The sequence below is a fragment of the Tachypleus tridentatus genome, chromosome 9 (assembly GCF_004210375.1).
Source record: "Tachypleus tridentatus isolate NWPU-2018 chromosome 9, ASM421037v1, whole genome shotgun sequence".
Lineage (NCBI taxonomy): Eukaryota > Metazoa > Arthropoda > Merostomata > Xiphosura > Limulidae > Tachypleus > Tachypleus tridentatus.
The window spans coordinates 79014795-79042376 of record NC_134833.1 but is presented as its reverse complement, the minus strand read 5'-3'; the positions used below and the strand labels follow the sequence as shown (position 1 = coordinate 79042376).

The following is a 27582-nucleotide window of genomic DNA, read 5'->3' as shown; positions in this document are numbered from 1 at the left end:
CACGTTTTTTTTTTTTCTGAAACTATTGATAAACGTACCTACGAGGCATACAAGTTAAAATTTTCCCCCTTTTTTATAAAACTTAATGAATGTTTCTGATGAAGTTTGTTTGTAGTTTAGCTCAAAGCTTCACAATGGATTATCTGTGGTCCGCCTCTAATAGGTATCGAAACCAGGTTTCTAGCGTTTTAAGTCTGTAGAACATATTGCTGTGCTGCTGGAGTGCATTTCTAGGAAGAAGAAAGGTAAGACTGATTAAATACTTTATTATCTTTCTTAAATTCACAGCTACGATTAGGCAATTACCTTTTCTTTTTTTTTTTACTTTTAATAAGGCCACTGAGTGAATATACACCTTCTTGAAAATATAATAGTGCAACTAGGTGTTATTTGCTTTCTCGAAGATGAAATGATTGAATGTTTATATGTTTTATGAAAGCGACTGGATGTTTACTTTCTTTCTGGAAGATGTTAGAGTGCGACTGGATGTTTACTTTTTCTTGGATATTGGGTGTTTACTTACTTTTATGCATATTTATGAGGGACTAGATGTTTACTTGTTTTCCTGTAAATGTAAAAGTGTTCTTTACTTTTTTTTGTTATTGGAGATGTAAGAGTGAGATGAATTGGTTTGAATTTCGCGCAAATCTCACGAGGGCTATCTGCGCTAGTAGTTCCTAATTTTGCAGTGTATGACTAGAGGGAAAACAGCTAGTCATCACCACCCACTGCCAACGAATAGTGGAATTGACCGTAATATTATAACGCCTCCATGGCTGAAAGGGGGAGCATGTTTGGTGTGACAGGAATTCGAACCAGGCCGAAGTGAGATGGATGTTTACTTACTTTCTTAATTGAGTGCTTTAAATAAGGGGGTGCCCTGTAGAATAATGTAAAAACTAAACACATTTAAAATTCAGATTTGAAAGGAAATGAATTTATTTGGTATGTTTCACAGTGCTAATATCATTGGGCAAATCATAACGTTACAAGAGAATAATTCTGTCGTGATGGCATAGTTTGTGTTAGAAAATACAGGTGCTAGTCGATCAGCAAATTACTTGCCTTAGGAAATATACGGAAGAACTAAGCCTGAAATAAGGCTCTTACTTTAGATAGTATTTAGTTGCTAGTTGTTAAGGAGATTACTCGTCTGAGGAAAGGTAGGAAAGCTAGTAAACTAAGATTAAAATATTTTTTTACGTTAAACTCTGTGAGTTCTTAGAAAATTTATTTTCTATCACTAAGCAGATTACTCCTCCAAGGAAAGGAAGAGAATGCAGGAAACTAAGCCTAAAATAAGTTTCTTACGTTAGTTTACTAGGGTTATTTGTTATTTGTTACTGCTGGTTGCTTAAAAGAGTTTCTCACTTAAAGGTAAACTTTCTACTAGATAAATTGAATAAACTAAATCCAAAAATAAGTCTCTTTTAGCTAGTTGGGTCCTAGATGTTGTAGGTTTGCTTGTTGCTTAAAGTAGGATGTCCAGTAAAAAAGGAATCTAAGATGTAAACAAATTTAGTCGTTTGTGTACATTTTGTTTATAGTTAAAAGCAAAGCTACACAGTAAACTATTTGAGTTGTGCCCAGTATGGATATCAAAACCCGGTTTCGAAGTTATAAACCTTTAGACTTACCGACGAGGAATTTGTTTTTGGGCGGGGGCTGTGTCTTTTGTAATAAGTATGAATGGTATTATACTAGAAATCAAATAGCTCTGATCTACATAATTTTCAACACTATTATTACGGATATACAGAGTAACGTTTTTCTTAATGTTTCCAGAGGTTTCACTAGGTTACCGTGACATCATCAGGTGTTTTAGAGCTAATAATTTGAAAGGAACTTAATTTAAACTGAAAGTGTTGTTTATTATTGAACACAAAGCTACACAGAGGATTATCTGTTCCTGCCCGCCATGGTATCGAAACCCGGTTTCTAGCAGTAAAAGTCCGCAGAGAAGCAAATTGAAGGAGACCACATGAGTATCCAGGTACTGTGTCAAACAACTATAATTAAATGTACTTCTGCAGGGTCCCTTAAAGTAAATAAAACCAAAATTAAAAGTTACAAATAATTTTATTTCTTGCTTTGGTAATTTATGTCATGGAGTGTTATAACCTACTGACTGCATAATTAATTAATCTCTTGATCTATGGCATGCACAAGTTTTACTGACGTCAGGACAGTACAAATTGCAACTTTAAGAGTCCCTCATGTGGCGTAATTTTAGTAATGACCGACAACACACCACTATACATTGGTGAGAGTGGTTAAAACAGATGACCCTTACACGCGTCATTCGGCCCTCTTTTGGGAAAATAAATTGTAATTTGTGGATTGATTGACTGTTTCAATGGAACAATATGTTTTAAGGCATTAGTAAATGTCCATGACGTATGTACTTTTATATAGGAAAGACTCATCTGGGTATCTATTATATCCACCGAGAGGGATTGAACCCTTGACTATAGCGTTGTAAATCCGTATATTCACCGCTGTCCTACCAGGAATAAAGATTTTGTAAAATTTTGTGAAATATCGTGGAATGAAAAAGTTTTGGGTCTATAAATCTATAAAAAATAGTGTTAAAAATTCTAATTACCAGCTATATGGTGTTGAATTTGTACATTTTATATATATATCCATTAAAAAAATGGTCTTTAGGCTTTTTCGAGAGTTAAAAGAAGTTTGTGGGATCGGTTTCAGTCTTGCCTTTACAAACAACAGCATATGTTAAAAAATATCATTACTATTATGTTGGCCCGGCATGGCCAGGTGGGTCAGGCTCCTGACTCGTAATCTGAGGGTCGCGGATTCGAATCTCCGTCACACCGAATATGCTCGCTCTTTCAGTCGTGGGGGCGTTATAATGTTGTGGTCAATCCCACTATTCGTTGGTAAAAGAGTAGCCCATTGGCGGTGGTTGGTGATGACTAATTGCCTTCCCTCTAGTCTTACACTGCTAAATTAGGGACAGCTAGCGCAGATAGCCCTCGTGTAGCTTTGCGCGAAATTCAAAAACAAATATTATGTTGTTTGTTTCATTTCATACAAGGCTACTTGAGGGTTGTCTGCGCTAGCTGTCTCTAATTTTGAAGTGACAGGAAAAGCAGCTAATCAATACCACTCACCGCTAACTTGTGGTCTTCTCTAATCGTGTAGTAGGATTTCTCGTATCTCTCATAATACACTCACAAATCTAAAGTAAGGGGCGCGATTTTCTTCTTCTTTCTTTCGGTAATGGGGTTTGAAATATTCTTCCTAAGTATTACTATGAGTGACATATAGTACTAGTTGTGAGAATTAGTTTGGATATAGATATATAGAGTTCAATGTACTGGCGATATTGAGCCTGAATTCATTGCTTTGTTACTTGTGAAGGTGATGTTGAAAGTTTTGTTATAGTGATATAACAAAAATACAAATACACAAACAACGCCAGATTATAATATTCTCAAAATGTTTTATGAATAATAATTGTCAAGAAGCTTAGTTGATGCAAGACGTTCACATGTTGTTGGACATTTTGAAGAATTCTGATCTATCTTGAAGAGTTTTAAGTTATCCTAGCTACCCACGAGAGGAGGATGTTCTTAGTTACTTGTAATCTTGATCCAATATGATCTAACGATGTAAGTCTGACCCATAGAAAAAAAAAGGTAATTCAAAAATATTGTTGGAAGTTATTAATTTCATGTAGAAATCCAACGTATGATTACAATATTGGCGTCAATAAATTTTATTCTTGATCAGTAAAAAATAAAATAAACATACGTAAACTTTGTTCTTAATTATCATAAAAGTCCAATCTACATAAAATTGATGTGCGTAATTCAGTTTTTATAGAAGTGATTGAAGTAATTTGAAACAAATTACTAATTCATGATAATGAGTTCAATGTAAGTCAATTATGTTTTTTACTGGTCGCGACACGCAAAACATTTTCGGTAGTTTTTATGCCTTTGCTTAAATTTTCATTATTTTATCATTTTCATGCACGCCATTTAAGCTACGATGTTTTGCAGGGATTATGTTTGTTTGTTTTGTTTTATGAATTTCGCGCAAAGCTACTCAAGGGCTATCTGCGCTAGCCGTCCCTAATTTAGCAGTGTAAGACTAGAGGGAAGGCAGCTAGTCATCACCACCCACCGCCAACACTTGGGCTACTCTTTTACAAATAAATAGTGGGATTGACCGTTCCATTATAACGCCCCCACGGCTGAAAGGGCGAGCATGTTTTGGTGCGAGGGGTATTCGAACCCGCGACCCTCGGAATACGAATTGCACGCCTTAACCCACCTGGCCATGCCGGGCCACAAAGTGATTATGTGTTATATCGATTAATCCTGGTCTATTTATACAAAATGCGCAATCAGACAAAAACTTATTTAAAGTAACTTTATTTAGTCAAGTAACACGTATGTAACTTTATTTACTCACCAAAACAAAGAATAAAATCTGTAGAAAAGAAAAAAGTAGCTAAAAGGTGTTTACAGCAGTCTGTGAAACGAACTTCAGCTAAATTATTGCAAAGTCAAATAGATTTCAAGTGGTAATGAAGCCAAACTTACCTGAATATGCAGAAACGTTTGAATGTGTGTTTTACAAAGTGAAAAACATATGGTGTTGCACGAAAAGATCATTCGTATTTTAGACCTAAATAATATGTGTGTGTTTCTCTTATAACAAAGCCACATCGAGCTATCTTCTGAGCCTACCGAGGAGAATCGAACCCCTGATTTTAGCCTTGTAATTACAAAGACATACCTCTGTACTAGCGAGGGGTAGACCGAAATAAGCATAGAAATTGCATAATATGTAATATTAAATTGTTAAAGAAATTACGCGTGGGTTGAAAGTTGTTTGTGTTAAATACTTTGGAAATACAAAAAACTAAAGTTTAAATTGAAACCAGTCAACACGTGATGACAAAGACATTTGCCTTTGTATAGCATACTTGATACATTAAAACTTTGACTAATCAGAAAACAGGTAAGATGAATACTGAATGGTGAAACGATTTGAGATTTGTGAGCGTTTGATCGAGAAATCGAGAAACTTGCGAGAAATGTTTCGCAAGACAAACAAAAGCGTATTATTTATATTGGTGGTTGGCGTGATCTACCTCACTTTAATGTGAATTTTTCAGTTGTGTACTTTTTACACTGTAGTTTTGATTTCCATTCCTTAGATTTAGTATTTCATGTTAGTTTTATGATTTTGGTAATTTAGATATTGTATTGCTGGATTTTATAATTTGGTGATGTATGGTTAGATTCGATGATTCAGATACTATGTTGATAATCGAAATCATTTAGATAGGTTATAGGTTTTTGTTGGTTTCAATATTTCACACAATATTTAAGCTGGTAGTTATTTTTTTATATTCACCTGGTATATTTCTTTAAGAGAAGTTAAGACCGATTTAGTAAACAAAACGTAGTAGTTAATTTAAATTTTTGTTATCCTTAAGTTTTCATAATCCAAGCCAATGTTGGTGTTATGTAATTGTTATCATTTTTAAAAAGGGCAGAAAGGCTGAGTTTCGAATGTATTTGGACTAATGTGACACAAAAGTATTTTTGTTTTTATTTTCAGTCAGGAGATAAGAAAGGATAAACATTTCAAATGGCTAGAAGAGATTATCCAGCACATTCCTTTAAAGCTTTAGCAACGATAAAGGACTACTATAGCATCAATTCAAGGATTTGTAAACAGCACCCAGATGTCGCTGAGCAAACACTGCAGATCCCAGCTCTTTATCGTTATCAAAAAAAAAGTTATCGAGCACATGTTGGAAATACCTGATAAAGTAGTGATGTAACAGGAAGTATGCTAAAAAACAATATCATTTTACTGATAGACATTTAGTAACAAGTAATCTGAATTATTATGAATATTGTGAAGATGTTAACAAAAATTTATGTCTTGCTACAAAAATATAAGATTTGAAAGGTATTATCTAAAGTTTGTTGTTTTTTTCAAACCAGACTACAAAATTAACATTTTATATTCTTGTTACTATTGTATTATTACAAATAATTGAAAAGGTTTGATCTTTATGTTGGATTGAACTTTACGAATCGACCAAAACAAGTTTTGGTAAGCTTTGTCACTAACTTAAAAGTAAAAATTCTGAATAAAATAGAAAAACTACGACAACGAAAAGAAGGACTATATTATTTATCAAAAACATATATCACATATTTCTATTTTTTATATTAAATGGTCACGAATCTTTTAGAAATAATGTAATACGCGACTCGAATTTCATGTTGTTTTTCAGTTAAGAACTACACAATAAATGGGCAGTTCATTTCGAAAGTTATATTTTTTATTGTTTTTAAGTTCAAATCTAGATTTATTATTTATACTATCAGTTTGATAGTACTAGTCTTTCATATGAAATTTATACAAAACGTATATCACAATACTACATTTATAACTACTGAAAAGTTCCAGTTACTACATTTATAAGCTAATTGACAATGAACTTTAGTTGAAAAGTGAATATTCTCATCACCGGAAGTCAGAAGAAAAACGTAATACTTTCAATGTTACGTAACTATATTAGAATTATTTTAATTGAGCCTTCCACGACTATTTTGGTTTCATGTACTAAAAAAACAAAAATCAACTGTCATTAAAGAAAAACAAAGATGTTATATGAAATGGGTTCACGTACAATTTGAAATGTAGAAAAGTAAGTTCATCAGATGTCATACGCCAGCTTCATGATAACTATTTAACGCAGTAACTCCAATCTAAGAACTTAGGGCATTGAAAATAACATTGATAGTTTTGCAACTAATTAGTTGATGTAAAAACACTGCCAATTCCTATGTCAAAGAACTGCAACTGTTATGAACAGAATTTTATGCTAGACCACAAAGCAGCTAATGATGTTACTGGTCACTACGAAAACTACGACATCGAATTAAAAATAGGTAATATGTGTACCTGCTCGTTAGTTGGCTAAAGAAGAGAAAGATATGATAATGATCTAAGCAAATATACAAAAGCGTATGTGCTAATACAGTACAGCACCTACTCCATTATTAGCAGCTGTATAAGTGGTGGGTGATGCTGACTGGTTCCAAATTAGAGTTGCTCATTCCTAATCATTGGAGTCTTTGACCTTGTCATTTATCCATTGTTTCACATAAGATATTGCTCAGATTTAAAGTGCTGTACCAATTAATGATATTCAATGTTCTGGACGACCCATAGACACATTATTTTAAGTCTTTTTTTTTTTTACTCTTGGGAATGGTGAGACAACATTGCACCATGGCAATTTCGTGAGTACGCCATGAACAGATACATGTATAGGTGCGCCACGGCACACAGCTACAATGACACGTTACTGCCGCAGCTGACGAAAATTGTTTATATAAATAGTAATTAAACGTCCTGAAACTTTTGCGGAGTTACGTTTTAGAGTAGTTCTCTACGTATGTAAGTAAACAATGGGAACAGCAAACTTAAAATACAAACACTGACGTGAATTCGTACATTAGTTACGAGTACAAACCTGTGAAAGTACCACTTATCAATCACTTGGAACTCAGTCTATAACTTAAAGATAAAAGAAATAGATAATAATATGACGATACCTCCATGAGCAGTAGCTATTTAAAGTGAACTTTCTTTTTGTTCCGAATTATTCTTTATGTTCTGTTTATTACACAGAAACTTGCAAAGCTTTATTCCATTTTTCATTCTTAAGATATCTATGTTATTTTCTTCTTTGCATAACAACTGTTCTGTTTACGTAAATACAAGTTACTTTTCCCACATTTTAAAGATCTATACACAGTCATGCCTGTGAGAAAGAACGCTCCTATTTGTTTACAGACCGTAGGATTGTATGCGTCAGGACATGAAGCTTTCATTCTTCGGGCTGCTATTTAATATAAGAAATAAAAAATAATAATAATAAAGAAATTGACTTAATACTTAAAGTCTATAAAATATTTAATCTCCTACTTTAAACTTTACGTATATCATTTATTAAGTTACTTAATGTAATTTACTTCAAAAACATTATTAAGTTTCAGTTATCTAGATCTACTCATATTTTACTTGTTAATTGTTAAGTAGTGCAAGATAGATATCTATTTTCAGTAAACACTTTTGTGTTTTCTTCATTTTACTGTGATAAAAAAGTTACCGGTCGTTGTCCTTAAATAAATACAGGGTGCCCCAAAAAATGTATACACACTTTGAATGATTATAAATACAATGTTTATTAAGATATATCTAGGTTTTATAATCCAAGTTTAAGAAGACAAGTGTAGAATATTTTGAGTTTATGGCAGATGTTCGAACTGATGACTATTCTGATCCAGGCACTGTTGATAACGCTGACAGATGGAATTGCAAACTTCACGAATAATTTCATTTGGTATTTGGGTGCATTCTCTTTCAATTGACGCTCTCAGCTTATTGATTGTTGCAGGTTTTGTGCTAAAACCTTATATTTGACGTATCCCCATAAAAAAAAGTTCAGAGGTGTGAGGTCTGGAGAACGGGGGGGGGGAATTCAGTGCTACCTCTTCGCCCAATCCACCTATTCGGCGAATTTTCGTCAAGATAGGCTCTCACATTATGATGGTAATGGGGAGGTGCTCCATCTTGCTGGAAATAAAACTTCTCATCCACAAATTGTTCTTTAATGTGTGGCACAACAGATTCTTACAGCAAGTTCAAATAAACGAGACCAGTGACTGTGTTTTCGGAAAAGAATGGTCCAATTGCGCTCAACGCTGATAATCCACACAACATTGTAACCCCCTGGTAAGTTTATGTGGTGTTCAATCGCAACATGCGGGTTCTGAGGTGCCCAGTAGGTGCAATTGTGGTGATTAACTAAGCCATTTAACTTAAATGTGGCCTCATTGCTCCAGACAATCTTGTTTGGAAACTGTGCATCCTCTGCACATTTTGCCAGGTACCACTCACAAAATTTAACTCTCCGGTCAGGATTATCTTCACTGAGGGCGTGGACTAATGCCGGAATAAAAATTTTCCAATTAACACGCTTCTACGTGCGATGGACGCTCGATTTTGGGATTCCTGTCTAACAGGCTGTTTGCCGAACAGATTTTCTTGGAGATTGGTGAAGACTTTCCAACAGCTTTGCTTCTCGTATGGGACTGGTGGACGACTGCGGTTTTCTAGAACGTCCTTTATGGACGTCTTGAACAGTTCCATTTGTTTCAAACTTATCTGCGATGCGAGTAATGGTAAGTCGCATTGGTGGATCTGTTTGAAACTCCCATCTAAACTATCTTTGCACTTCAGCTACGTTCTCGCACGTCCAGTAACACTTCAAGATAAATTTCCTTTTTTCAAAACTTAATCTTGCTTCTGCCATTGCTTTAATTTAGTTGCACCTGTAAACTATAAAAAAGAGAAAGTAGAGTGAGTTATAATCATTCAAAGAGTGTATACATGTTTTTGGAACATCCTGTATGTACAGTCTCATTTACTGTTTACAAGAACACAATAAATCTTTTTACTGTTCCTTAGATAATCTTAGTAATTATATAAACATAGATAATAACTTCAAAACGCAAATTCTTAGGAGACCACGTAACTCTCTGCCTTACTAAGATAACCTCATTTGTTAGTATTGATCAGAACTTATGAATAGCTTAATTTGTGAATCACTCTCATGATTTGGACTTTAAAGTTGAATACTATAGATTTTTGAGCCTGGATCTTTGATCAACTTTAGTCAAGTATCACAGTTTCCCAAATACACAACACATAACTGAAGATAAATACGAAAAGAAAAATACAAATTTTGTTTTATGAAGAATTCACAATATGTTTGTATATGATTAAACAAATAGAAGACAAAAATTGTGGTAAAAATCACGAATATTGTTGATTTTGTCTTCAAATTTCCTTTAATTTATCCGTTTAAGATTCCAAATCAAATGTGAATTCCTATCACAAAAAATAATGCAACCTGTCTCTTGATCATCAAATAGAGATATATAATTATTTTAGATCTAATATACGTTTGATTACAAAAACTTTTATATTTCAGTAAACAATTATGAATATATTCACTTTCTTGCTGTTTTATTAATTGTGGAAATTAAGTTATATTATGCGATACAAAATGTTTTTGTTTTGTGAATTTCGCGCAAAGCTACACGAGAGCTATCTGCGCTGGCCGTCCCGAATTTAGCAGTGTAAGACAAGAGAGAAGGCAACCAGTTATTACCACCTACCGCCCACCGCTACTCTTTTATTAACGAATAGCAGATTGATTGTAACATTATAACGCCCCAACGGCTGAAAGGGCGAGTATGTTTGGTGCGACAAAGATGCGAACCCGGGCCTCTCCGAGTACGCGTCGCACGCCTTAACGCGCTTGTCGGGTCTCTATAAAAGGCTAATCGCACATTATATAAGATCGGCATGGCCTGGTGGTTAAGGCGCTCGACTTGTAATTTGAGAGTCGCAGGTTCTAATCCCCGTCACACCAAACTTGCTCGCCTTTTCAGCCATGGGGGTGATATAATTGACGGTCAATTCCGCTATTCGTTGGTAAAAAAGTGGCCCAAGAGTTAGCGGTGGGTGGTGATGACTAGTTGCCTTTAATCTAGTCTTTCACTGCTAAATTACAGACGGCTAGCGCAGATAGCTCTCGTGTAGGTTTGCGCGAAATTTATAAAAAAAAAACTTTATATGAACGAGTATATAATATGTAGGTAAATTCACTGACGTGACTTGCTTAGTCCTGCATATAAAAGTAAAAAAAAAATGTTTTTTCTTAAAAAAAGAGAAATAAATTTGGGGATGGCTGATATCAACCTTTCAAAAACATTGTAAACAAGATAAAAATGATGGCATTTGCATCTTTCCTACATAGTAGCATAAGCACATACTGTAATAAAATGTCAACAGACAAAAATAGGATAATTTAAAGTCAATTGTGATTAAATATATAGTTATATAAATCTCTTATATGTTAATTCTTGCCTGTGCTATTTTGTAGGAATGAAGCAAATGCCATCCCTACTATCTTGTTTACATTGTGTTTGAAGGGTTGATATTAGCCATCCTTAGATTTACTTTCTTTGAAAATTTTTTTTTACTTGTTTGCTAGTTTTCGTTTTTATTTAATGCAGTTTTTTAATAAACACAGAAAGAATGTACTTATAGCTGAGTTCTAAATGCAATGGTATTCCAGTAGTAATATTTCTGTGTTTGTCTATTATTGGCTGGTTTGGTTTGAAGAATGTTTCATTAATGTGGTATGCCACATTTGGGTTATGATATTTGTTAATCACTTTATTAATACTGCGTTACTTGTAATATTAACATAGTTGTCTAAGTTAAGGTTTGGTTTGTTTGAACATTTGCGCAAGGCTACACGAGGACTATCTTCGCTCTGAGTTGAGGTATTGCTTCTGTGGAAAACGTAAAACTTACTTGTTCATTTTAAAACTTAAAAAGACCAACATTTATGAGAAAATGCAACATGTCTCCACTACACAATTCCAGCATGATCAATTTTGACACCATAAAATTCACGAAATCACAGAAAGATAAAAAAATCTACATGATTGCTTTGGACCTCCAAGAAGCTACCTTTGTATCAAATCCCATTTAAGTTGGTTGGAATACATATGAAGAGTTCACAAAAATCCCAAATTATTCTTTCCTTGATGGAAAACATTTCCAAACTGTCTATACCTCTATGTGGGACCTGTAAAAAACAATATATTTTTACCAAATCCAATATAAATTGGCTAAAACATAGAGGAGTAATTGTAAAAAAAAGGCTCAAATTATGCTTTGTTATGAACTCTAAACCTTCAAAATGGACAAGTTCAACTATTTTTAAGTCAATGTGTTGGGTGCAACTTTGTGTCAATTTTTATTTAAACTGTTGTAAATGTAATTGTACAAGAGCTTAAAATATACATATTTGGGTTGTTTGATTTTTGAGCCCATTAAATGTTTAAAAAGGCCGGAATCAATAAAATAAAAATCAGAGCATACTGGATCAAGGTATAACCCTACCAAGTAACAAGTCAATCTGCTGAAAAATGAATTAATGATAGTTGACTGAACAGTGCTTGGAAAAAGAAGAAACAATATAAAAACAGCATGTCTCTCTGCAAAGACATTACAAAAACTGTACTGAGTAATGTATCTTATAAACCTATTTTGTGTTACACAGTTAGGTTAGTGAAAACTCGATAATATATACCTAGAAATATATAGATCAGAACCCACACAGCAGCATGACTGAAGAAAAGGATCTTAAGTTGATCACAAGCCACGAGGGCTATCTTAGCCTATCTACTCTAGTCGTCCCTAATTTAGCAGTGTAAGACTAAAGGGAAGGCAGTTATTCATCACCACTCACCACCAACTTTTGGCTACTCTTTTACCAACGAATAGTGGGATTAATTGTAACATTATAACGCCCACACGGCTAAAAGGGCGAGCATGTTTAGGTGCGAGGGGTATTCGAACCCGCGACCCTCGGATTAGGAATCGAGTGCCTTAAACACTTGGCCATGCCAGGCTAATTCTCTCTCTCTCATAGGTATTTGGGTATTGATGTTTATATACCCAGGAGGGTCAGGTTTCGTCGACCTCTTCCTCCTTCCTTTATATTTAGTTTTACAACTGTCAAGTGTCAAGTGTATTTATACATTTTACACGAGGGCCAGAGTAACCCGCATTTACTCAGGCCCCTTTCAGGGCAATGTCCATGCACTATCTGCACATACACTTGGTGCAAATAAATCATTTCTCTTTATAGTTTCATAATTATTTGTACTTTCATTAGATAGGCATTAACTATAAAATATTTACATAAAACCCTTTCAATGTTTAGTAATTAGCCCCTAAACTAATGTGGAGTCTAGTTTATGGGTGGCCTTTTTTACTTAAAAAATATATATATTCACTGGGGAAAGGTGTTTAGTATTATCCTCATCATGTATAGTTCACTTACTAGTTCATTTTTTCTCCAATGTTTTTGAAAATAATTTATTGTACTATGTAGGAGTCTATTGTTTCTATGTGTGTGTATTTATGCATGAATTCTGATGATGTAGTTTTGGGTACTTTATAAGCTGTTGTGAGTAGTGTATTTTGTTTTGTTTGTAGTTTTGTTTGAAGTAGTGTTTTACTTACATTTATCCATGCAGGAGCTGCATAGTCAATGACGTGTCTATGTACGTTTTATATATTTTTTACGGTTATCTGTTATTTTTACCAGTTAGACTCGTAGTATGGTTTATTTTTCGCCAAATATTTCTTTTAATATTATTTATGTAGTTTACCCACGTTAGTTTTGAGCCAAATGTAAGTCATAAAAATTTTGCAGATGTAAGAAGTGCTCCATTCCTATAGATCTGTGGTTGTGCTTTTTTATGTTTAGTTGAATTTATAAATACTACTAGTTGTGTTTATTTTTATACTACATTGTTGACAATATTCACTTATTCTTTTTAATTGTGGTCGTATATTTGTGACTGCTATTGCTGGTATTGGTGCGTTTTTCTAGACTGCCACATCGTCTACGAACTGTGAGGAGTATCCATTATTTGGATCTTTTAGAGGCATGTTATTCACGTACAGGATGAATAGGATAGGGCTAACCACCCCTCCTTGAGAGACACCAGCTTCTGGAGTGAAACACTCTGAAAAGGTCCCTTCAACATTAACTGTATATATTCTATTTTCCAGAAAGTTAGATAGCCAGCTAATAGTTCCCCGCGGTAGTCCCATTTCTTGCATTCGGAACCGGAGACCATTATGCCATACAGTGTCGAATGCCTTCTCAATGTCGAAAAAGCAAGCGACAGTACATTCTCGTTTATTACAACTATCAACAATTACTTAATTAATCTCACTAAATGGTCTGTAGTTTGTCTGAATTTCCTGAAACCGTGTTGTTCTTCTGGTAATTTTGATGTTGTCTCCAGGAATATGGAGAGTCTGTTATTGATTATTCTCTCAAGAATTTTGCCTACACAGTTGGTCAGGCTGATTGGTCGGTAGCTATTTGGGTTATTAGATGGCTTTCCATCTTTGTGGAACATTAATACATTTGCATGCTTCCAAGAAACCAGAATATAACCAGAGTATAATGCAAATTAAAAATTGCTGTGAGATGTTCAAATAATTTCGGAGTGACTTTTTTAAAGAAGAATGGCTTGTATACCATCTTCTCCTGGTGACTTATTTTTGTGTTAGTTATTGTTTCTATGAGTTCTTGTGCAGAAATTGTGTTTGTTAGCATTTTGTTTGTGTATTCCTTTGTGTTGTTGATGTGATAGTTATTTAAGTTGACTGGAAAAAAGTGGTTCAAATAGTTTACTGTCATTCGTTATAACGTTGTTTACTTTGTTGTAAAAATATGTGTTCATGTCTGGGCCGTTGTGTTTTAAACGTGTTTTGAAGTTGTTGTGTGAATGCTTCCGCTTTTTCTTCATTTGTATGTGCTGTGGTATAATTTAACTTCTGCTCTGAGTTTATTTCTTATTTTATTTATTTGTGTTTTTAATTCTCTGTCTCTTGTCTCCATGTATTGTCTTCTTAATTGACGTCCATGCTTGATTAGTGTTAACAGTTGTTTGTGTGGTTTCCATCTATTATTTATAGTTTTATGTTGTTGTTTTGGTATTGTTTTATATGTTGCGGTTTGACGACGCTCGTGATTATTTGATAGCAATTATCAATATCTATTTTAGTTTTAGCTATTTTCATAATTTTATATGGTAGCCAATGGTCTAATTATTTATGATACTCCTTCCAATTTGCTTTTTTGTAGTCAAATTTATCTTTTATATATATATATATATATATAAATGATCACTGTCTACATCTTTTCCTATATGAAATTTAACTAGTTTTTGGCTCATGCTATACGAGCTTAGGCATATGTCTGGTATGTCAATGGTATTAGTGGCATACGCAGTATGCGTAGACGTGTCGTCATTTAGGAAGGCTATGTTGTTTTCTTCTATGGATTGGGGAAGTCTTTTATTTGCATGTGTGAAGTTGTATCCAAGGTTGATGTGTTTACTATTTAAATTTCCTATCAAAATGGTGTTTTGATTGTGGGAAAACATGTTGTTAATTAAATTTAAGTATTTGTTTTGTGAATGAACAATAAATTCTTGCTATTGTAATGGTTGAACGATTATTTAACATGATATCGGTAGTTATATGTTCGTTGTTGCTGCTGATTTGAATTTCACTAACTGATAGATTTGTTTTGTGTAGCATCAACATTCCTCTGTTTTTATCCTATTTATTTAGTCTGTCTTTTCTGATGGTTGTGTAGTATGGTATTTTAAATTTATTGGTTTTGTATAATAAGGTTTCACTTAATATTACAATTTCTGAGGTAGTTTGTTGAATTATGTATTCGATCTCATGTTTCTTAGAAGCCAGTGCACATTGAATGTTGATATATACAACAGTGAATTTAAGTTGATAGCAAGTATCCCATAAGTGCTGTTAATATTTGTGGTATGTAAGGTTTGATGAGCTTTTGCTATGTTTATTAGGAGGTCAAGGCAATTTGTTGTTTGTGTGGGTTTTGTGTACTCGGCTAAAAGGTCTGTGATGAACTTTGTCATTATTTTTACAACTAAGTTTATCTTGTCCTTTGTGTTTGTTTCCTAAGCCAGGCTAATTCCTGTTTTATTCTTAGGCTTTTCAAAGGAACGCCAAATTTCTGTAAAAAACCTAACTTCAAGGGATAATAATAACATTGTTTATATTAAAATTGTATTTTTTTAATTACTACTAATTGGTATTAACAATATTTATAAAAACAGATACTCCGTTTGAAACTATGTCACCACAATGAAACTGGTTGACGTCGTTGTTTTTCGTTTTGAGTTATCATGTAATGTAATAGACGAACAAGAAATTCAAAACTTTTTGCTGTAATATTTAGAAACATTCCCAGAACATGTGACTCAGTAGCCATTACATAGATATTGTTATAAAAGGAAACATTGTCTGATATTGTGGAGTTCTGATGACCTATTAAAAAATGTCTAAAATACCATTTTGATGAAGAATCTCAGCCATCTCTAGATAGGATGTGCCTGCCTGATATGGTTCATAGTGAATTCACTACCATTCGATACAGTACAGTGCTGTATGAGTAGAGGTATGGTAAAAGAGTGTGATACAAACTTTACAAGTAAAGGATATTCCTATATTTATGTAAATAAACGGCCGAACGTTTCAAAGAAGGGATTCTTCATAGTTCTCCATAGTAGTAGAAAAAACTCTAGCAGGATAGTTGAGAACAGCAAGGGGTTCTGAACCTACATCATAAAACAATCCCAAGCAGCGCCCTCATCCGTGAAGTAAACACTGGTTACAAAAGAGAGCCCTCTAATAAAAAACAAATCATTGAAATGAAACTGTGCACATCTTCTGGCATCATAAAGAATATAACAAACAAGGATTTGAATATAATAAAGAATCGCAAACCAAAAGTTCACGAGCTTCCAGCAAGACCATGAAATAAATGCTTGCTTGAATAATATAGTTATACGAAGACACTGGAATCACGACAACCCCATTTGACTCACATACCTGTCAAGTTTCCCGAGGAAGCCCCAGTAGACTTGCGTGATTTTCATGTTATTAAACGTGTTTCAGAAGTTGACGTATACGTGCAGTAGATAGTCTGTAGAAAGTTTGTCCAGCTGTGTGGTCCAGGGTTGCACTTGTCCTACTTTGGAAAAGTAGTACGATCAATGGTGGGTAAGGCAGTCGAGGGGCAATATAAAACCCAGAATATCTTTCTCATAAACCTTAATACAGTGAGGGTTATTATGAAAATCAGAATGAAATAATATCACGCATTCGCTTAAATTGAGCATATTTTGCTTGAAGCAATCAATTCATGTAGGATTTTAAAGTTTGAAACGTTAGATCTGAGTTGATGTAAAGTAATTATTTCTTGGAATTTAGTATAGGACAAACATTGAGACAAGACAGCAGTTTTTTTTTTTTTTAAGTTGCGACTGGAAACACAATTTGGTTTCAACATTAGTTAGATAAAAGTAAATAGCTAAAATATTTTATTTATCAGGAAGAAAGCTTGATTGTATCTAACATTGTTTTTGTGATTGCTTTTAGATATAACTTTTTTTTTCTTGGAGTGAGAACAATAAATCTGAGTTTAACTGATGTAACTAATAAATTAAGACGCATGAAGTTAAGGCATTGTAAAGTGTATATGTTACATCTGCATACATACAAATTTATTATGTTGGCGAAACAGTTGTCATATTTTTGTTTTAAAATTACAAGATTTATTACAGGAGGCGAATAATGTAATTAACAGTACAGAGCCTTATTGAATATAAAAGCAACAAAATGCCACTAAAACAAGTTTTAAGCACCAATAGTTCTAGATGTTTTCTTTTAGTACAAAGCTACGGAATGTATTATCTGCATTATGTGAACTACGAGGAATCGGACCCCGGATTTTAGCGTTGTAAGTCCGCAAGTTTTATGTATTGTAGTCTTAATTAAATTAATGTTATACAGATCTGGAATAAAGTTATCATAGTTGAAGTATAATCCTGTAAAATTAGTTTTATGGTGTATAGTTTCTTGTTATTTTCAACTAATACTAAAAGTAATAGTTTTGTTCTTTTTGATCATTCAATGTAAACCTTATATCTATATGTTTGCTATTTAAATAATACAAACATTCTTGTACGCGTTCTTTCTACACGAAAACAATAGAGAATTTCACCTTCATTCCTTTTATATTAAACAGTCTGAATTCATCTAAACACTTTTGCTGTAGAAACATACAGTAAGTTTCTTTTTCTATAGTATTAGCGCTTTTTATAAATATATACTTAGTTCTGAATATTTACAGGTTCTTAAATAGCACGCGGTCAGGAAAACCGATAAGTTGACCTTATTCAAGCTACTTTTGTTCCTGTATCATTTTCAGCATTTGGTAATATCTGTTACCTCTCGTGAAAATATTGTTTACAGTTTTCTTGTTTCAGGACGTCGAGAATAATATCCTTTAGTTATTGTAGATGCAAGATCTAGAGGTTTCGGTCTTACATATGTTTAAAAAAATGACCAGTCACGTGTTATTACGGTCGTATTAGGTAAGTGTGATATTCATTTTAACCAGAGACCTTTAATTTAGGTCTTTCTCAATTATTGTTTCACATTTCACTTCAGCCTGACCTTGTTTTTGACCTGGTAGAGACACTCATACTCAAGTAGGTACATATACTGTTTTTACGTTGAGTGTTTCTTTAAAGTAGGGTATAAAATATCCTGTATAAGATTGGTAAAAAATTGATGGCTTTCATGGCATTTATATTAATAAATAAACTCATCGTCTCCTCAGTGTCTGAGCGGTATGTTCGCGGAGGTACAACGCTAAAAATCGGGTTCGATACCCGTGGTGGACAGAGCACAGATAGCCCATTGTGTAGCTTTGTGCTTAATTCAAAACAACAACAACAATCCTCCTTATCAGAATGGATATTTTTGCTAACAATATTTAGAAGATCAAAGTAAGGAACCTTTCTGTGATTTGTCTTTTAGACCACCTTTTTGTAATCTTCACCATATATTTTGTTTAAAGTTTGAGAGGCATGTCCATGCTAGAAAGGTGAGACTCCGGTGAGGATCGGATTACGTCAAAGCCAAAGAAGGGGATCCCAATTGTTTAGTGATAGTACTAGCAAGAACAAAGGCTGCAGTATATGTTGATTCACCCACCCGTGTTTCTAGAGAGGATAATAAAGCTTTTCGTAAAATCACAGACACATTGTATCGGTTTAACAAAGACACCTGTTCACCTACATCAGAGTGCGACAGTTTATTTCTGCTGTGGAAATGATTTTTATCACCTTTCTTATCTTTCGAAAATACAAAGATATTTAATTTGTGTTCTTTTTCTTTCATGATCTAAAATACAAGGGGACAATATTATTGTAGTTAATATTTATAACAATGCTCGTCCTTACTATAGAACTAGGAACAATCTAAAGAACCAAGGGAAGAAATTTTTGAATATCCAAACTGCTGACACTGAAACTAATGGAGAAGTCTTGGGGGATATATGAAAGAACAGTACATTAGGCTTTTATATTCACTGGTGAGTGGGGAAATGTAAAGATTAATACAAAAAGATCCACTTAACAACTGACATCCTTTTGCTGGACAGTTTAAGAAGAATATCTGATAAAAGTTTGTTAAGAAGATCCATCTCGCTATAACTCCTCTTGTGTGTTGGCTTTAAAGGGTGTTCTTCCAATAACCCACAACTTTAAAAGTAGTTCACCGTGTTGTGGTTGCAATGTTTTATCCATAAGCCTAAATTGTTATACCAGATGCCAGTCAACAGTTTCTTCTTTGTCCCTTTCTATTTAGAGAGTTTAAGACTAAAAATGTAAAATAATATATCAATGTGCAAAGGAATTATTTTTTATATAATCGTTCTTCTGTTATCTGTTTTTTGGTGTTTTTTATATCTAAAATAAAAGGATGAAATTCAGTGGCCAATAACTTCACACACAAATAAGTCCCATATTGTCAAAAGCACGACACCGCAGAAATAACAGGCTTTCATGAGCAATTACACCTAAACACTAGCAATGTATAAAAGCATAGAATCTAGTACACTGAAGAAGGATGTCGTTCACTATTGCTTAATTGGCCGTAGCCACAATAAGTAGTGTGTTGCAGTGGCCCAGTCTTCTCTCAGTTATCGAGATCTCTTTCCTTTCATGGGTCACCACGTTTGGTAAACACATGTTTCAATATAAAAGAAGGCTTGTTGCATAAATAAAATATTCCTTGGGAGCAACCCTAAACCTGAAGATGAATTCAGGTCAAAATGATAGCAAACAGTTGGAACGCACTGTTTTAAACTGAACGACATTTTGATTTGGATTACGAAAATTATTTTGTTACGATGTGTAAGTAAATAACTTGAAACATACTCTTTTATAAGTAGCCATTCTTAGGGATTAGTAAAATTTTCTGTTCAATGTACACAGTTGTGTCGCTACAAACATTTTATTTTCTTTAGTCGTGTTCGGTTTGTATTACTAAAACAATTTTATTAATATCATAGCTATGTGGCTTGAGGGCATGCGTGGATCGACGGTTCGTTTCCTCGAACTATGCACTTTGAGGTCATGCATGCGTTATAAGAGTGACGATCATATCCTATTATTTTGATAGAATAGCCTAAGAATATACAATGGGAGTTTTTGCGTATTAGTTCCAAATTACAGACGACTAGTGTAGACAGACAGCTTTTGTATAGTTTTTGTAAATATTCGAAAGAAACAAACTATAGATAGGTTGATTACTGTCGTTTTAAAAAGTTACGTGCTGTTTGGAAGTATAATTGTTATTTAACATACTCAGCTATTAATATGAAATTTGTTATTTTTAGTAAGTCACATTTTTGAGGGGATTTTAAAAAAAATATTTGAATAAGAAACACAGATAGATGTTACGAAACAGGTTATTTTCTATAAGGCACGATTTTTGGAATTATTAAAACTAGTTTATTAATATACACAGATAAATATATTAAAACGCACTCTTTCTTATTCGCCAACTGATTCCTAGGGTCGCGGGTTCGAATCCCCGTCACACCAAACATGCTTGCCCTTTCAGCCGTAGGGGCGTTATAATGTGCAGTCAATCCCACTATTTGTTGGTAAAAGTGTAGCTCAAGAGTTGGATGTGGATGGTGAGGAATAGCTGCCTTCCTTTTAGTCTTACACTGCTAAATTAAGGATGGCTAGCGCAGACAGCCCTCGTGTAGCTTTTCGTGAAATGCAAAACAAAACAAATCAGTCCTGTTACTCTTCTCCTTCCCTGCCCGATGGCTCAGCGGTATGTACACTAAACAATGGGTTTCGATACTCGCTCTGTACATAACACAGATAGCTGAATGTGTAGTTTTGTACTTAATAATAAACAAACAGAGACACAAACACTGAGCCATGTTTTGGTTTGTATTATTATACCCTTTTGATGACGTAGGTAATTTGAACTATGTTCTGTTTCCAGCTGCATGTTGGATGAAGTTTTATTCAAACAACAGATATCGTATAGACCAAGCCCGCTTCCTAAGGAAGCTGCGTGTGTGAACGAACAAACTGACGGGACACACGTCATTCTGAAGGTTAGTGAGGGAAAAAGATGTAGTTTTCTCACACTAGTTTTCCACTTCGTCTTCTCTCAATGTAGAAATCAGTTACTATATAACCTTATGTCTCCTCTTGACGCAAGGAGTCCACGGACGCGAGAACATCTAGCACGCCTCTTTCCAATCATTTTGTATTACACTACCATTCAGAAATAACCTGTCTGCTAAGCCTAGCTGTATTCTTTTAATAATACCATTACTGGCACGTTTGAATTTGTTGAAGGAAACAATCCGAACGTTTTGTTTTATTCAGGTTGACGAATAAATATAGAGCTTACGGAAGGAACGGTCATTAACATCCATATTTGCTTATAAAATCGTTCACTCTTAGCCAACTGCATTCTAGTGAAGCGAAATAGTCACTTTATAAACTCTAAAAATTGTTCGTTAAATAGATTTTTATTTTACATGTATTTGCGCCGATAAAATTTTACATCTATAAGACAAACAGTTCATTCCATTTGTTTCATGCATGTGTGTATTTTATATCAAGAGGAAACATTTAAAACATCGCTATAAGATGTATAAGGTTTAAAAACGAAGCGTGAGTGTCCACGAATACATCATAATGCACCAAAAAATTGTAAGCTATTCTTTCTATCTTTACTGTAGAAATCATTCTATCATTCTGATATGTACACTGTAATAAGTACCTTTCAACAAGGTCACTTACACAATCCCAGTTTCTTTTTTAATTTTTACATAGTTTTACAATATTAGAGATATTTTCACTTATAAGTTCAATAATTTTACATTATTTAAACAATATATCAAAAGTGACGTATTCCAACCAAAGTAATAACAAGCAATAAACAACAAATTATATTTATATTTCCGAATTTTTTTCTTATACTTGAAAAAACAAACTATTTGCAATATTATAATACGACAATCTACACGAGTCTTGGTAAGTTTGTGAATAAGCTAGATATATTTTTTATGAACGAATGAAATCACATTGAACGTCTTTGCAACAATTTTTAAACTTCCCTTACAAGATTATCGTCCTGAACCATGCAGTTTCGTTCTTTATGAATAAACTACGTAAATCACCCGTTAGCTACATATATAAACTATTTCTCTAACATATAATGACATTAATACCCTGTGTTGTTTTGTAGACAAGTGAGATAAAAATATCAGTACTGTAGGCTGTTTTTAAACAACTGGGGAGATAAAAACTGTAAGTTTTTTGTAAGTAAATGGAACATCTATATTTTAAATTGTTTGTTATAAAAGTAGAAACATCAGTATTGTAAATGGTGTCATAAGTCATTTTCTAGACAAGTGGAAGCATCATTTTTAAAAGTTGTTTTGAAGACAAGTGTTAATATCAATACTGTAAGCTATTTTGTAGACAAGTGGTGACATTAACACTATAAACTATTTTACAGACAAGTGGTGACATTAACACTATGAACTATTTTACAGACAAGTGGTGACATTAACACTATAAACTATTTTGTAGACAAGTGGTGACATTAACACTATAAACTATTTTACAGACAAGTGGTGACATTAACACTATAAACTATTTTGTAGACAAGTGGTGACATTAACACTATAAACTATTTTACAGACAAGTGATGACATTAACACTATAAACTATTTTGTAGACAAGTGGTGACATTAACACTATAAACTATTTTACAGACAAGTGGTGACATTAACATTATAAACTATTTTACAGACAAGTGGTGACATTAACACTATAAACTATTTTACAGACAAGTGGTGACATTAACACTATAAACTATTTTACAGACAAGTGGTGACATTAACACTATAAACTATTTTGTAGACAAGTGGTGACATTAACACTATAAACTATTTTACAGACAAGTGGTGACATTAACACTATAAACTATTTTACAGACAAGTGGTGACATTAACACTATAAATTATTTTACAGATAAGTGGTGACATTAACACTATAAACTATTTTACAGATAAGTGGTGACATTAACACTATAAACTATTTTGTAGACAAGTGGTGACATTAACACTATAAACTATTTTACAGACAAGTGGTGACATTAACACTATAAACTATTTTACAGACAAGTGGTGACATTAACACTATAAACTATTTTACAGACAAGTGGTGACATTAACACTATAAACTATTTTACAGACAAGTGGTGACATTAACACTATAAACTATTTTACAGACAAGTGGTGACATTAACACTATAAATTATTTTGTAGACAAGTGGTGACATTAACACTATAAACTATTTTACAGATAAGTGGTGACATTAACACTATAAACTATTTTGTAGACAAGTGGTGACATTAACACTATAAACTATTTTACAGACAAGTGGTGACATTAACACTATAAACTATTTTACAGACAAGTGGTGACATTAACACTATAAACTATTTTACAGACAAGTGGTGACATTAACACTATAAACTATTTTGTGGTGACATTAACACTATAAACTATTTTACAGATAAGTGGTGACATTAACACTATAAACTATTTTGTAGACAAGTGGTGACATTAACACTATAAACTATTTTACAGACAAGTGGTGACATTAACACTATAAACTATTTTGTAGACAAGTGGTGACATTAACACTATAAACTATTTTACAGACAAGTGGTGACATTAACACTATAAACTATTTTACAGACAAGTGGTGACATTAACACTATAAACTATTTTACAGACAAGTGGTGACATTAACACTATAAACTATTTTGACAAGTGGTGACATTAACACTATAAACTATTTTACAGACAAGTGGTGACATTAACACTATAAACTATTTTACAGACAAGTGGTGACATTAACACTATAAACAATTTTACAGATAAGTGGTGACATTAACACTATAAACTATTTTACAGACAAGTGGTGACATTAACACTATAAACTATTTTACAGACAAGGGGTGACATTAACATTGTAAGCAGTTTTGCAGAGAAGTAGTAACCAATACTGTAAGCAGTTTTACAAACAAGTGATGTCATCAACGCTGTAAATAATTCTGTAGAGAAGTGGTGACATCCTCACTGTAAACTGGCTGTTTTTGTTGTTGTTTTTTTTTTAAACAAAAGTGGGTACATGAACACTGTAAACTGTTCTCTGAACAATCGCTGGCATCAACACTGTAAATTTATTGTGCGTGTGTATATGTGCATGAATTAATATCTGTATATCAGTTTAAACATGTAACTATTTTCCCTCATACAATATGGTAGATGTAGAGCATTGAAAATGAATGAAATTGCGGCAGTAAATAATAAGGCTAGTTGCTTTAGATTATATAACAAGTAAACTTATGGTTCATGTAAGTTTGGTTTGTTTTGAATTTCGCGCAAAGCTACTCGAGGGCTAACTGCACTAGCCGTACCTAATTTAGCAGTGTAAGACTAGAAAGAAAACAGCTAGTCATCACTGCCACCGCCAACTCTTAAGCTACTCTTTTATCAACGAATAGTGGGATTGACCGCCACTTTATAATGCCCCCACGGTTGAAATAGCGGGTATGTGTGACGGGAGTTCTAACCCGCAACCCCCAGATTACGAGTCAAGCGCCCTAATTACCTGGCCATGCCGAATCTTCACAGTTAGGAACCACAGTAAATATGGTTAATAAAAGTTGGTATTTCTCATCTCATGATCGGGTATTTAGCTCTTTCTTTTTTTTTAAAAAAAGCATGCTAATATTCTGTGTAAGTTACATTCAAGCAAATTATGATATACAGGTTATCACTGTTATGGTGTGAAATATCTTACTGTGTATTTTATACCCAACAATATTAAGATAAGCAAGTTAACGCTGTTATAGGGTGAATTATTTTATCACAGACAGTTAAAAACATCATATTATTTACAGATGTAATGACACGAATTAATAAACATTACGTATAATAACATATAAGTGCCGGTTAAAATAGTCGAAAACTAGAAACAATATACCCTGCATCTAACTATCCTTCATTATCCTTCCATGCGACTGATCCTCGTCAATGGTATTTATTACGAAACATCTTTTATCAAGTTATTGATGTACTAGAAATTCTAAAGGATATTTTATTTTTGTATACTTGATAGATAGTACGTCTTACATTTAATCTAGACTTTAATTATATGCAGAATAATTGTTTTGACACTACGTTCGCGACACTTAAAGTTATCCAACAAGTAGATACCGTGAAAGCTTTCAGCCCTTTCTGTAACTAATAGATTTGTATCTTAATTGGTTTTGAGATACACTGAATATGTTGATACTGACGCAAGGTACAGAAAGACATCAGTAAAAAACACAGCCATAAAATCAACTTTTTGTTTGTTAATTGGCAAAGGTCTATTCTTTTAAAAAACGCAGTTACACCTACCCACATCCTCTCTGTCTCAGCCACGCCTGCGCTCTGAAACATCTGGATACTATTTGGCACGGGCATCACGTGTCTTCAGTACACCCACGACATCCATATATAATCAAAAATGACGTTTCTTAATTGTTTCTTGAACTTGCACTGTGTGACCTGTTATATAAAACCCAGTTGAAAGGTAATGTTATATCTGACACCTCGTTCAAAAATGAAACAATTTATTTAAAGAATATGTTGTACAAGAAACATACAAAATTACGCTCTCTATATGAGTTATTCATTGTTACACCAAACCACTTCTATTTGTTGGCTTTTATTATTACGCTTTCATTGGTATCAATATCCAGTTTAACATAAAAAAAAACAGGAAGACAAAGTAATAAAAACCATACATTCTCAGAGACAAATATAAAAGCTAGTTCAAAGACATCACAATCACTTATTCACTCTAGCAAACTCGTGACGTGTTGATGGTGTAATAGATATTTGGACTTCAAATCTGCTGGCATAGAATGAGGTTGAGTACATAAGATTAAAACAGTTTTGGAGCCTCACAACGTTGTTACAGTTCGTATCGCCACGTTTAGTCATGCTTATTCTGATGACTATGCATCTTGACAATAGCCAGTACTATTAACTACAATGTAACAGTAATCCATGCATGAATTCCCGTTTTATTCTCAAACTTTTGTAGTATGCGATGGTTGAAGAAAAGAGTATTTTATGGAAAACACCTTTGTATATGTGACTTGTGTCGCTGTTCCAGATAAAGATTTTGCTTGATTATGTTACGTAGTGTTGCCCAGACCACATAGACGATTTTGCCATTGATGTGTTTGTGAATTCTCATTTGTTACAATACACCGTAAATTGCTTACTATGGTTTTGGGGCGACTTATTACAGGACTCTTTCTGGATAGCCTGGTACCTCAAGTTAATTGTAACGCATTTAATATTATTTTAATATCTATGTTTGTTTCAGTTTAACATACATTTAGAAACGCATGTGTATTGTGAAAGTCATGCCCGTTCTCTAAATCTGTAGAGATTTTCGAGTGCAAGCATCAACAATGCACTAGAAAAATATGCAATACTAGTGATTGCCAGTATTGTTGCCAAGTGAACTTTCGAGAACGTTGTCTTAAAGTATAATATTGTTGGGTCGCTGCAGTCAGCATACTATAAATCTCGAAAGGAATAATTGTGATAAACGTTTATTAATCGGAAGACCACAGATATTTGGCTAGTTACATTTCGAACTCTACGAATCGTTCAACTTCAGAGAATTAACTTCGGGGAGACATTGTATAACTTCAGCTGTGAAAAACTTAGGTGAGATTATACCTAAGAATAAAGCTAGCTAGCATAAGACCAGATATAAGACTCAGTAAGTTTGTAAAACTGTTGTACATAAATCATAATTTGCAATAACAGTTACCATAAATTGTATTGTTGTTGTATATTTAAATATGTATGTTTTAAGAAAGAAAATAATGGCAAATATTGTAAATTTTATATATATTGTTTGTTTTGAATTTCTCGCAAAGCGACACGAGGATTATTTGCGCTAGCCATTCCTACTTTAGTAGTGCAAGACTAGAGGGAAGGCAGCTAGTCATCACCACCCACTCTTGGGCTAATCTTTTACCAACGATTGACCGTCACGTTATAACGCCTCCACGGCTGAAAGGGCGAGCATGTTTGGTGTGAAGGGGATTCGAACCCACGACCGTTGGATTACACCGAAACCGGTAGAATAAATTAATAATAAAAGAAGTATGATATTCCAACGCTTTTTTATACATACATATAAATATATATATAATGTAGTTAAGATTCTTTAACCTCCAAGAATTTAAAGTTCGTCTTATATATATTTTGTGTATTTTATAACACACAATGTGTAAAGCTAACAACGAACTGTTTACACTGCAGATTTACTGACTTCTATATTAATCGCTCAGTTTTATATGTTATCGTATTAAAGTTTCCC

The 27582-nt window shown here is 33.5% G+C and overlaps 1 protein-coding gene and 2 long non-coding RNA genes across 3 annotated transcripts in view; 2 read left to right on the top strand and 1 right to left on the bottom strand.

Moving 5' to 3' along the window:
• Positions 1-1050: 1050 nt before the first annotated feature.
• On the top strand, positions 1051-6236 carry LOC143225572 (uncharacterized). The gene is made up of 3 exons (XR_013013929.1): positions 1051-1163; positions 1786-1993; positions 5602-6236. It is a non-coding gene; the product is annotated as an uncharacterized LOC143225572 (long non-coding RNA).
• Positions 6237-8227: 1991 nt separating this feature from the next.
• LOC143225569 (uncharacterized) overlaps positions 8228-27582 on the bottom strand; it is a 38887-nt gene continuing 19532 nt past the window's right edge. The window contains exons 2-3 of the long non-coding RNA XR_013013925.1: positions 25593-25742; positions 8228-9408 (exon numbers count right to left, since the gene is read on the bottom strand). This is a non-coding gene — a long non-coding RNA (uncharacterized LOC143225569). The remainder of the gene's footprint in view (positions 9409-25592; positions 25743-27582) is intronic.
• The window catches only part of LOC143225565 (kielin/chordin-like protein), a 79400-nt gene continuing 77852 nt past the window's right edge, over positions 26035-27582 (top strand). Inside the window, exon 1 of the mRNA XM_076455261.1 lies at positions 26035-26921. The gene's annotated coding sequence lies outside the window, so the exon portion shown is untranslated. The remainder of the gene's footprint in view (positions 26922-27582) is intronic.